The sequence below is a fragment of the Trachypithecus francoisi genome, unplaced genomic scaffold (genome assembly GCF_009764315.1).
Source record: "Trachypithecus francoisi isolate TF-2019V2 unplaced genomic scaffold, Tfra_2.0 Lachesis_group17, whole genome shotgun sequence".
Classification (NCBI taxonomy): domain Eukaryota; kingdom Metazoa; phylum Chordata; class Mammalia; order Primates; family Cercopithecidae; genus Trachypithecus; species Trachypithecus francoisi.
The window spans coordinates 22,520,003-22,531,830 of record NW_022681462.1 but is presented as its reverse complement, the minus strand read 5'-3'; the positions used below and the strand labels follow the sequence as shown (position 1 = coordinate 22,531,830).

Here is an 11,828-nt window from a genome sequence, read left to right as displayed (position 1 = left end):
TACCTTTTCAGATAGAAACATATCGGTTTGAGGTGGCCAGTAGCCAAGACTAGGCTCAGTGTAGCTGGAGTACTAGGGATTAGGGGTGAGTCTAAGGACAGGTTTAGCAGTGAGTCTGTGGCCAGGGTTAAAGTTCAGTCTGAGGCCAGGTTTAGGGTTCAGTCTGTGATCAGGGTTGGGGTTTGTCTATTCACGCTGGTTTCTGATTGGACCCGCCTTTTTTCTGTGTCAATAAATGTTGCTTAAGCACACAAATGAATAGCAAAGTTTGGCCAGCTAAGTCTTCTTAAAGCCCTTCAGCCCCTGCCTTTCTTGGTCCCTTCTTTCTCAGCATCCTTTCTCCCTCTTATCACACCACACACACAGGAATCGTTCCTAGACTTCCCCAGACCCAGGCTTCCCTGAGTCTCAAATCACCACCTTACTCCATTCTTAGTAGTGGGGGTCTGAGCCCTCAATCAATGGGTGCCTGGACTGTGAGGAAGGTGTTGCATGGTAGGAAGAGGTGATAAGGAGGCCACAGTCCCCTTCAAGACTCTCCATCACCCTGCCCACCTCACACCAACCAGTGGCCAGCACCTTTCCTCTCCTCATCCACGCTGGAATGGCTGCCTTACTCAGCACCCAGGAATCCTGGCCCACACAATGCCTGGGCACTTTCGAGGCTGGTTACTGAAACTTTAATCCCAGCTTTCCTTTCATTTCTGATCCCCCCCCCCCCCCCCCCGCCGCCCCCGCAGCTTCCATGGACTCAGCTGGGCCACTCCCTTTCCCTGTCACCAGCAGGCACCTGAGTCAAGCAAGCCTTGAAAAAGTACTCCTCATCCAGCCAAGCTCAGCCAGCCGGTGCAGGAGTGTACCTTGGCTAGGTCAGTGTGTGTGTATGTGTGTGTGTGCATGTTGGGGTGGGTATGATGGTGAGGCCATGGGACAGGACAAAGTCTCCTCATCACTGCCATCTTCCTGGGTGCATGGCTGCCTGGCAAATGCTCCTCGGCTGCTTTCCAGTTTGGCCGCCTTCCTCCTGGCCTTCGTGTCGCAACATGTGGGAGTTTCAGGAGTGGCTTTGAGGATGCAGAGCCCAGCCTGGCTGGGAAGCAGCTGGGGAGGGAGGGGCCCACTCCCCTGCTGCCCTCTGCCTCTCTCAGCTTTTGCTGGTCTTCCTCTGTCCCTCTCTGCCCTCTTTGATGCTTGTCTCTCTGGGTCCCTGCCTGTCTCCACAGGCACTTCTCCTCCTTCTCTGGCCCTGTTTCTGTCTGTCTCTGTCACTGTCTTGCTCCCTCTCCAAGTCTCTGCTTCTGTCCCTACCCAGTCTCCATCCCATGTCTTGTTTCTTCTCTCTTGTTCCATTTGCATCTCTTGCTTGTGGAGTTCACTCCATCATCACAGACTAGAAGAACAATCTCCTCCCCAATTACTTTTACAAAGTCATTGGTGATGATAATAATTCGAGGGAGGGACCCTTCCCTCAACCTCCCCCCACCCAGTTATCTCTGTATAGGCAGTTTTATCACTGAGTCACTCCTTGGAGCAAAGGCAATTCAAAACCACAGAACGTTTGCTGAGCTCCTAACCGGTGGGTGCCAGCAGCATGCTGTGTGCTGGGAATGTGTGAATAAGACAGGTCTGCATCCTCCAAGGGTTTACAATGGAGTGGGGGGTGGGCAAGAACATAAATGCTGAAAATGTGAAAAGCAATACAGGATGAAAGAGACTGTTCAAGGTAAGTACTGAGACTGATGGTAGGTAGCTGAATATCTCCACTGTTTTGGGGACTGAGGAGTTGAAAAGGGTGGCAGGAGCTGGAAAATCATTAGGACGTTTGTGAGAGGAGGACCAGCGGTTAAGAGATGGGTGGGATTTGTAGGTGACGTGAGTGTCTGTGGGGTGTAGCCATTCCAGGCTGGGGAAGCAGTGTGGGCAGCAGTTGGAGGTGGGAATGTCGAGGGCGCTATGAGGTTAACTTGCTGGGACCTTGGGGTTCGTGTTTGTGAACAAAAGGGAAAAGGTTGCGAGGCCATTTGGCTGCAGATAGTGGACTTAGGATTGACCTCTTGGGCAGGAGAGAGCCACGGTGGCTTCTTGAGCATGAGAATGATGGGATACAAGTGAGGTATCGGGAAGCAACTCGGGACTAGAGTGCATCCTGCTTCCTCACCTGACACCCAAGGGCCAGAAGACTTGGACCAGGGACATTATCCCTGTCCATGAAGGCAGCTGTGCAGATGCTGGCTCCCACTGGGGACCAAACTCGAGGTCACAGCATCGTTCTGCAGTGGGAGGCCTGTGGAGATGCTCAAGGGTTTCAGGGAAACCAGGACTTGAAGTGGTTGTGTCACCCTGTGTTTCAAACCTTGGATGGCTCCTCTTGGACCTGGATAAAGCTGAGAATCTGTGCTGAGGTCTGTAGGTCCTGCATGCCTGTTCCATCTGCAGGTCCATGGCAGATGGATGCAGGTCCAGCAGGAGCTTGTGTCCTGCTGTGTTTCCGTCATTGGGGTCTTCTCAGCGGGTTTGACCCCCTCTCCATCACTTCCATACCGCCTACTCCTTCCCATCCTTGGGGCTGTGCTGAGGGCTTCCCCAGGGAGGCCTTTGATGCTCACTGCAGATGAGGCTGGTGCTGCCTCTGTGTCACACTTAGGGAGTCCTGGCTGCCGGGCAGATACCTTTGGGTGGAGTGTTTGGCTTCTAATAGGCGACTGTAAAGCACTGAAAGCATAAAATACAACATTAGTGAGGAATGTGGCTGCTAATCCCAGTGTCTCTTGAGTCAGGGAAGGAGCTGGGGAGGGGACAGTCCCCTTTCCATCCGCAGGACGTCTGCCCCTTCAGAGTCTCCACCCACTGGGAAGGCTCAGAGGCCTCCTTTCCAGAAAGCTTCCTGAGCAGTGACCCAGCCTGGTTGCTTCCATCTCTCAGGACTAGGTGGAGAGAGAACCCATCTGAGGCCAGGAGACCTGGGCTCTGATTTCCAGAATGGCTGTGAGGCCAGGAAAAGCCACTTCTTGTATCTGAACATCCATGGGAACAAGCAACTGAAGGCCCACCTCAGAGTAGCTTAAGCAAGATGGGATTATCACCTCACACAGCAGAGTCCATGCTCAAGGTAGTTCCAGGGCAGATGAATCTGCAGGCTGACAGTCCCTCAACTCTCAGGGGCCTGGGAGCTTTCCATCCTTCCTCTGTCTAACACAGCAGTTGGCCGTGTCTCCCTCAGGGTGGTCAATGATAAAATGACATCCGGTAAACAAGTGGGACAGTTCTCTGTCCCCTCAATCATGAGAAAACTTTCCCTCACCCCCCCTAGGTCCTGTTGGCCATACTCAGGCAAGGAGATAGATGACTGTGTCATCAGCTTACAGCACTGGCTCACAGAAGAAAGCTGCAGGCATGTTGTGACTGTTGGAGTGACAGCATTTGGAGAGGTTTGGGGAGGGTGCAGGGAAAGTTTGAATGTCCTGCATTGCATAGAATAATTTGTCCCTTCTGTGACCTTTAATGTCATGTCAGTCATTCATGATGGTGAGAAACCTGTTTTTTATGATCCAGGCGTTGGTCCTAACTCCACTTTATGGAAGTATCCTTGCCCAATGTTTACCAGGTACAGTGGGAGAAAATACTCCATGGTTTTCTTTGGAACTTGACTGAGAGCCTCCTGCCACTTCTGAAGGTCCCAAAGTGTTGGCAGTGCTGCTTCCTGGGGTGTGAGTGGCTGCAGCGCCACGGGAGGTCTGCATTGCCACCGGCACGGTGCAGCCTGGGCTGTGGTCCCGCTTGATTGTCTGCACGCCAAAACATGTTTATCTCATTAGAAATTACTCTTCTTATATTTCTCCTTTATGTTAAAGGCATTGTGTTGATGCTTCCCTTTGAAATCATATTATCTATGGATTTCATTTCAGGATAGTAAAGAGGATAGCTCAAAACATTTGCTATCAAAGGTGGATTGGGTTTGGGAAGGTGGCAAGCCACTGACCTCAGCCAATAGAGAGACCCTGGAGCTGAGTGGGGGCGTCCTTCTCAAGTACCGGGGGTGGTGAGCTTCAGGTAAAACTGGAGTTCCCAGCAATGGAGAAGGGGGCAGGTTGGAATGTCTGCAGCGGAGCCTCCAATGCATCTTCAACACTTACCCCTCGAGGGCCTCAGTTTGCTCATCTGTGAAAAAGGTTGATAATCTCAGTTTTAGTACCTCCTCCCTGGGAGACTCTGGTGAAGGTACCTGTGGAAGTGCCTGGAATGGGTAAACTGCTGATCAAATGCGATGCCCCTGGGGTCCTGTGTACTTTAACTGTCTTTAATGATCCCTTTTCCTACCTTTGGGAACTTATGGCCTGAGAATCCTGTATTTTAACCCAGTTTCATTAACCTCATTACATCAAATAGAAGTGCAGTTACCACAGCATCTCACAACTCCACCAAAGTGCGATGTTTCTTAACCCACTTTCCCGGGAGGCCAGCACACCGCATTGGGAGTCCCTCCTAGGGTACGCTGCCTGCTGGAAGGCCCCATGTCCAATAGAAAGGAGACAAATGGGGATGGTGGCATTTCAGGCATCAAGAAAAATGAAGACTCCTGGCTGATGCTGCCAGGAGTCTACCTGGCTCCAAAGATTCAACTTACTGCTGCCTGGAATTTCATCCCTAGAGATTTGGACTCTGGTTTTAAGCTTCTTCTATGAGGAAGTAGCATGGTAGGGATGCGGAGTCTACAGTCCACATGCCCACAGCCCTTTGACAATGCCACAGCTTGCTTGAATTGGTGGGGTTGGGGGACGGTTAGTCTCATCCTGTTCTGAAATCATATTGTGGTTCAGAGTGAGGTCAGCTGCCTCATTTAAAGCCATGCATGGATTTAAATGCCAGAGTCATGTATTTAACTATTCTGTGCCTCAGTTTCCTTATCTGGAAACTGAGAAATAACACATCACTGGATTAAAAGACGCTATGTAAATAAAGCTTTAGAATTGTGTCTGGCACATAGCTTAGTCTCAGGATGATTTAGCCTTTAACTGACTCTTAGTTGCTGACACATGAGGCTCTAGGGCTGGGAGCAGCACACTGGGGTACCCCGATCTGCCAGGCCCAGTAGCTGCAGTCCTAGGGATCATGACTCACAGGTACTCTGGGGGAGCCATCTAAGAACCTCTGCCTCCCCTCCCAGGCTGGGGTGGCTGGACCAATGGAATGACCTTAGCCAGGAGGAATGAGGGGCACGGAGTCTCCAGGCCCCTGCCTACCCCTGGAGCATCCACAGCCCTGGCTGCACTCACTCCCTAGCAGGTGACCACAGCCAACAGGACCCCAGGGGTCACCCTGGTGACTTACTGTGGTCTCTTGATCCAGACCTTGTTCATAGGACCTCCCAGCCTCTTCCTTCTGCAACCCACTGCTTAAAAGTTGATCCCAGCCCCATTACCCTTGACCTGTAGCTGAGACCTCAAGCTGGCCTCTGACTAATGCATGACCCTGATATTTGACTGACCTCTGACCCTGGCCATGAACTGGCTTTGATTCAGACAGAGTCCCAGTTCTGGCATTGGCTGAGCTCTGGCCCTGGCTACAGATGGACTCATTGCACAGACATGTAAGATGCTCAGGGGGTTTCTGGGCTTATCTCCTCTCAGCACCGCATCTCCCTCCCTTCAGATCTCCTGGCTCCAGGCTGAACTGCTCCGCCTGCCAGGCAGCCTGGCTCCCTGAAGGAGTGCCTGTCTGCCCTCCTTGCTGGGAGAGGCCCACATGGAGAGGAGTCCTCAGCCTTAGAGAAGATACAGGTGGATTCTGTTGGTTTTATCCCTTTAGTCCACTTCTCAGCGATGCTCACTAAGGAGGATACTTCCTCCAGCCCCTGCTGGCTCCAGTTCCCAGATGAAAGGGACCCCCCAACCCCTACTACCACTGTCGCCCTGCCATTAACCACTTTCCCAGGGGCTTCCTAAGAGCAGCAACGACGTTCCCCAGCTGGACTAAGCTTCTGTAGAACAGAACACGGCAGTCAGACTGGGAGAGCCCTATGATCAGGAGTTGTGTCTCAGTCACCCATTGCGGGGGCCCAAGGAGGGGCTAAGAGCAACTTGGGTGCTGCAGTTGAGCACACTTGGACCCCAACCTTGGCTCCACTATTTACTAGCTGTGTGTCTTTGGGCCAATCTCTGAACCTCTCTGAACTCGATTTCCTCACCTGTGAAACGGGGCCAGTGGCATTACTTATTGCAGAATGATGAGGATTGAATGGGCTACACTCTGGGAAGCCCTGAGCACGTCTGGCACTTGTAAGTGCTCAGTAGATGTCAGTGGTCAGGGATAGTCTGTCCCTAGCACATCAGTGGTTCCACAGGGCAGGGCAGCTCAGTGAGGCTGAGGTCTTCACCCCTGCAGAAGTGGGTTTTCTCACTGAAGAGGGTCAGAAGGCAATGTCCAAGTTAGCCTCCCCTGCCCGCCCTTGCTCCTTGTAGCTTCTCAGGGACTCTGGGCCTGCAGGGCTCAGCCCAACCTCTCCACAGAGCTCTTCTCTGTCCTTCACTGTAAGAAAGCCTCTCCTCCCCAGCCTTACCTACTTATGTCTACCTGTGCTTCCTGGGTCACCTGACCCAGCCCACCCCCTACAGGAAGCTTCTGAGGGTGACGTCTGCCAGGGCCTGACTCTTGAAGGCTAAGTCACAAAAGCCAGGGCTGATCCTCCACTGTGGATGGCCTTGCTGTGATCCCTGGCTGCCTGGTTCTCCTGAGACAGTGAGGATCAAGGCCCAGCCTGCCCCGGCACCATGGACCCTAGGGCGGGGCTAGGGTGAGACGTGTTTCCTGAACCTGAGCCACCAGGCCGGGGGCATCTCCGTTGCACTCATTGCCCAAGCAGGTACTCAAACTGCCCTCAGAAGGGTTTGGTTTCTTTTCCTCTCTTTTCAATTAATTAAATCAATTAAGTCATTTTGAGTCACTCCTGTTAGCCACTTGGGGCTTTCTCCTTAGTGAGGTCTGATTCATTAAGGCAGCAGGACAGATGCCAAGGTCAGCCATGACGTCATGATCCAGGGGCACACTTCCTGTGGGCGGAGAGGAGAGCCACACAGGCACCCAGGGCGTGCCCCAGGACTGACCTCTAGGGAGGGACCCAGAGAGTAAGGATATGGGTCCCCGTGAGGTCACTTGGCCAAAGCAAGTCATGAACTTAGGCTGCCACCCATGTTTTCAGTCAGCCTCAAGCATTCTTCAAGGGTCTCTTTGATGCCAGGTGCTGGGGGAGGATGAAAAGATGGTTCAGTGCCTCCTGGAGATGCCCTTTTTATTTGGTTGATTTCAAAAGTAGTGTGTCATTTTAATGGCAGAAACTGCAATTACTTTTGCACCAACTTGTACCTTAGCTGCTAGGAGCCCAGATAGAAAGTTAACCCTTAACCACATGATCTGTGTTCGCCCCTGTGTTTGGCATATTTGAGTCTTTCTTTCTCCTCTTGAATTTTTGTGTATTATCATTTTTTGTTAGTAGCAGCATTATATGTTTGTATTTTATGGTAAGCTACTTCATGTCCTCTTTGGAAGTAGGTAGGGTATAAATCATAAGTCAATTAATGGGGCCTGGAAGGAGGACTCATGCAAACATCCTATGCCTTTCTCCCTTGGATGGAGGAAACCTCAAGTGACAGGTGTGAAAATGTGAGGCTTCCGGGGCCTGAAGACCTGGAAACAAATTGCAGCTGCAATCTTCAATTGAGGAGAAAGGGAATAGGGCCCTGGGTTCAAACAGCAGCTTTCTGTGGAAGGAAACTGGCTGGGGTTTAAGGTCTCAAGGCCTGACTGCTGGTCCCAGCTCCACCTCTCTCTGGCAGTGGGACCCTGGGAAGATTCTCTTGCCCCTTGGGCCTCTGTTTATCTAAGTGTTAAATGGATTTGATGAGGGGCCTGACCTTGGCTCTTATGGGGCTGCTTTGAGGCTCCCTTGAGCCAAAAGGTGGATTTAGCGATTTCTCTGGTCAGAGCTGGTTTGCTCACTAATCTTGCTGCTCAAAGAAGAAACTGGGAGAGTTTGCTCAGGCTGGGAAGGCCACCTACTCTCGGCTTCTAGAAGAGAAATCTATTATACAAATTACTGTCCCCTGACCCCAAGGAGACCCACTACCCTTCTGGGCCTCCATGCTTTCTGGCCACTGCCTCCCCACTGGCCTGGGTTCCTCTATGTCACACTCCCAGCATCCAAGGGTGACTGAGCATGTGAGTCAGGGCTGGCTCTGACTTCCTTGAAGCAGGGTCCTGCTTCTTAGCATGGGGTGCCCTCCCTAGGCTCTGGGCAAGAAAAGCCTGCTGAGTGAGCTGAGAGAAGTTTTCTGGGCACATCTCCTGACCTGGAAAGAGACTCAGTGGGCCGCGACACACCTGCCTGCTAGTGATGCTCTGCAGATGGCATCATGGTCACAGTCAATGTTTACTGAGCACATGTTAATCCACACACCAGCCCCATGAGTCAAATACTATTATTAACTTAATTTTACAAATAAGCGAACTGAGGCATGAAGAGATTATGTCACACAGTTAGGAAATGGCAGGTTGCCAAAGTTCTCTTTCCCATTACAGTCTACTGATGCCTATTCACTCAGTCACACTGTAAGTATTGATTGAGAGCATACTATGTGCTGGATGCTAAGGATCCTTCGAAGAACAAGACAGACAAAAAGCTCCCCCCTCCTGGTGCTAACATTCTAGAGGGAAGAGAGAGACAATAAACAGCAAACATGACAGACGCATGACAGAGTATGTTAGAAGGTCATATGAGGTTTGGGGAAAACAAAGGAGAGTCAAATGGATCAGGGCTGCTGCCAGGGAAGGGTGTTGCAATGGAAGTGTGGTGGCCAAGGAGAGCCTCGGTTCAGCCAAGACTTGAAGCAGGTCAGGGAGGGAGCGTGCGGCTGCCTGGGAGAAAGACATGCATGGGCCTTGAGAGAGAAGCTGAAGACAGCAAAGGTTGCTGTCGGCTGGAGCGGAGGGAGAAGGGCCTGAGAACTGAGAGGTAATGAAAGACAGAGCATGCAGGGCCCTGTTAGCCATTGTAAGGCCTTTCGAGTTTTTTCCAAAACTGAGTTGGTTTTATTGGAGGAATAGAATGGTTCACTGTCCTCGAGGCTTTGGCTTTTACTCTGAATCTTCTGTGGAGTTTGGGCCCCAAGGGACCAGACCTGACTTGAGGTTTAGAAGGATCCCTCTGACTGCAGCAGGGAATGCTGATGGTGGGGGGCAAAGCGTGGGGCAGAGTGACCTGGAGGAGGCTTCCTTGACAGCCCAGAGGACCACAGGACCTGGACCAGTGAGGGAGGAGAGGTGCAATGAGCATCAGTGGGATTCTGACTCTGATCAGCTTTGAAGGTGGAACCAGAGTATTTGCTGCTGGATTGGCTGTGGGGTAGGAGAGAAAGAGAGAGTCCAAATTTTGGCCCTGAACAACTGGACGGATGGAGCTGCCTTTACCGGATAGTAAAGGAGGTTCTTTTGTGGCATTTGGGGATGATTGGAGTTTGATATTGGGCATGCAGGGTTTGAGCTGCCTAGTGTGCATTCTAGGCAGAGTTCTAGGGACAGCAGCTGGCCATGCCCTTGGGAGGTGCAGGGAGAGAGAGGTCCCAGCTGAGGACCTCACTGGGGTCACACTCCTGTTAGAGCAGGATGGACTCTAAGGGTTTGCCAAGGAAGCAGAGCAGCAAGTGGTCAGGCCACACAGCTGGCAAATGGCAGGGCTGGGGCTGCAACCCTGGGCTGTTCCCAGGTGCTCCTGTCTCCTGCAGCCACTGCCTCCCATCCACAGCCATGTCAGGAGGAGCAGCTGGGGCTGAGTCCACCACCCCCTTTACCAGAGGAGGAAACTAGGCCTACGTGATTGCCTGGGCGCACACTGAGGACAAGCAGCAGAGCTGGAACCTGGGCCTCCCTGACTTGGGGTTCAGAGATTATGCATGACAAGATAGCACTCGTGAAGGCGCCCCGACAGGTCTGGAATGTGGGAGTGATGTGGTGGTGCTGATTATTGTGCCCCATTGGCTGGCCAGGGGCGCATTTTGGCAAGATTGCCCTCTTACCCAGTGAGGGCTAGGGACCGGCTCATGTTCTTCCTGCTGGGAGAGGCCCAGGCCCCTGGGTGGGGGCCCCACACTCAGTCCCTGCCTTCCTGATTCATCCCAGCTCTCTTGGAGGCCTGAGTCACTTTTTTTCCAGGTGAGAGCTGCATGTTTGGCAAATTCCTGGATTCCAGGGGAAGAAATAGGAAGTCCTGGCCAGGGTTGGTCCTATGCACAGGTAAGGCAGGCAACAACCCACGCCTGCCCCCAATCCCTGCCCTGGCCTGGAATTCACTCACTTGTCTATCTCTCCATGGGGCCAGCCATTTCTGAGTAACGATCTCCATTCTGATATTCAGTATTTTGCAGTTTGCCAAACACCTTCAAATACAGGTAGTCCTATTCTGTGGATGAGAAGACTGAGACTCAGAGAAGGGAAAGGCTGTTTCAAGAGTGCCCAGCTGGGAAACGGAGCCAGGGTGCAGCCCCAGGCTTGTCCGATAGAGGAGCTCTTCCATTTACAGTCACGACTGTTCCCACATCTGATTGCCATTTTCAACTCTTTGCCTCAATTCTCTGAGCTAGGGAAGGAAGCTGTGACCTTCGAGAAGTTTATTGATTCCCCTTGCACTGTGGGTAACAGGAGAAGGAGGAGGCATGGACACTGAAGAACAGCCTTGAGGACAACTGTGCAGCCAGGTCTGGAGAGTGACTGTGGGAGAAGCCTCGAGTGGGTTGAGTGCCCAGCGGCAGCTCCGTGGAGGCTATCACAAGAATATCAGAGAAGCGAGGCAGGTAGGAGGCGTTCTGGACAGGGAAGCAGCCAGCGGCATGGGCTGAACTTGTTTTCAGGGGCCAGGAACGTAAGGTATGTGTATGGGTGGGCAGGAGGGTCGGGTTGCAGAAGTTTCCCAATGCCTATGGAATGTTCGGGACAGGACTGGTGAGGGGCCCAGGGCTGCTCCCTCTTCCCCCAGGAAGCCTTCCTGCGCTAACTCCTCTGGTTCCTCAGCTCTGGTTGGCTCCTCTTCCCCAGGCACAGCCTGTACTTGGAGACTTCTGGGTCATGTCCTCTCTCCCAGGGAACAGGGCATGGGGCCTCTCGCAGGATACCTACCTTACTGATAGAGATCGTGGGAAGTTAGGAAGCCAGAGTCTTTCTCAAGAAGGATCAGGGCTTGGAAGGAGGGCCAACCCCACAGACAGGCAGACTGTGTATTCCTCGAGGTGTGTGCAGAAGTCTCCTCGCCAAAGAGCCCCTGATTGCATGTTACGGTGCCGAGTTCCAGCAGAGCTGATTCACACATTCGGACAGGGCACATCCCCTCATCACAGATGAGTTTCCTTGAAAGGGTATTGCTGCACCCATCACTGTAAATGGCACCAGCAAATAGTTTCTTCCCTGGGTAGGGGGTTGCGGGAAGCGGGAGCAGAGAAGAGGGTGATTGGAGAACCTCAAGGGAAGGTGGGCTTACAGAGACACCTTGGGCCACTTCGCACCCATGCTATAGGAAGACTGTGTCTATTTGGAGCCTCCACAATAATCCATCCTCACTCTTTACCAATGCCCTAACAGCTAGTTCAGATTTGCCCTGTTTCAATCAAATTCCTGGTGGGTCTTGGGCTTCTTAGTATAGGGGGTGCAGGGGCTGATTCAGGGCACCATGAAGACGGTTTTTGAAAACCAGTTTCCCTCGGCAGGAAGAACCTGATTCAGAGAAAGGCAATCTGGGCACCTGTCAGGTAGCCAGTTAGTAGTGGGCACAAACGGTTCAAGCTGGAAGG

At 52.4% G+C, this 11,828-nt stretch overlaps 1 long non-coding RNA gene across 1 annotated transcript in view; it reads left to right on the top strand.

The window, feature by feature from the left end:
- The first annotated feature begins 781 nt into the window (after positions 1–781).
- LOC117062007 overlaps positions 782–11,828 on the top strand; it is an 87,482-nt gene continuing 76,435 nt past the window's right edge. Inside the window, exon 1 of the long non-coding RNA XR_004428176.1 lies at positions 782–869. This is a non-coding gene — a long non-coding RNA (uncharacterized LOC117062007). The remainder of the gene's footprint in view (positions 870–11,828) is intronic.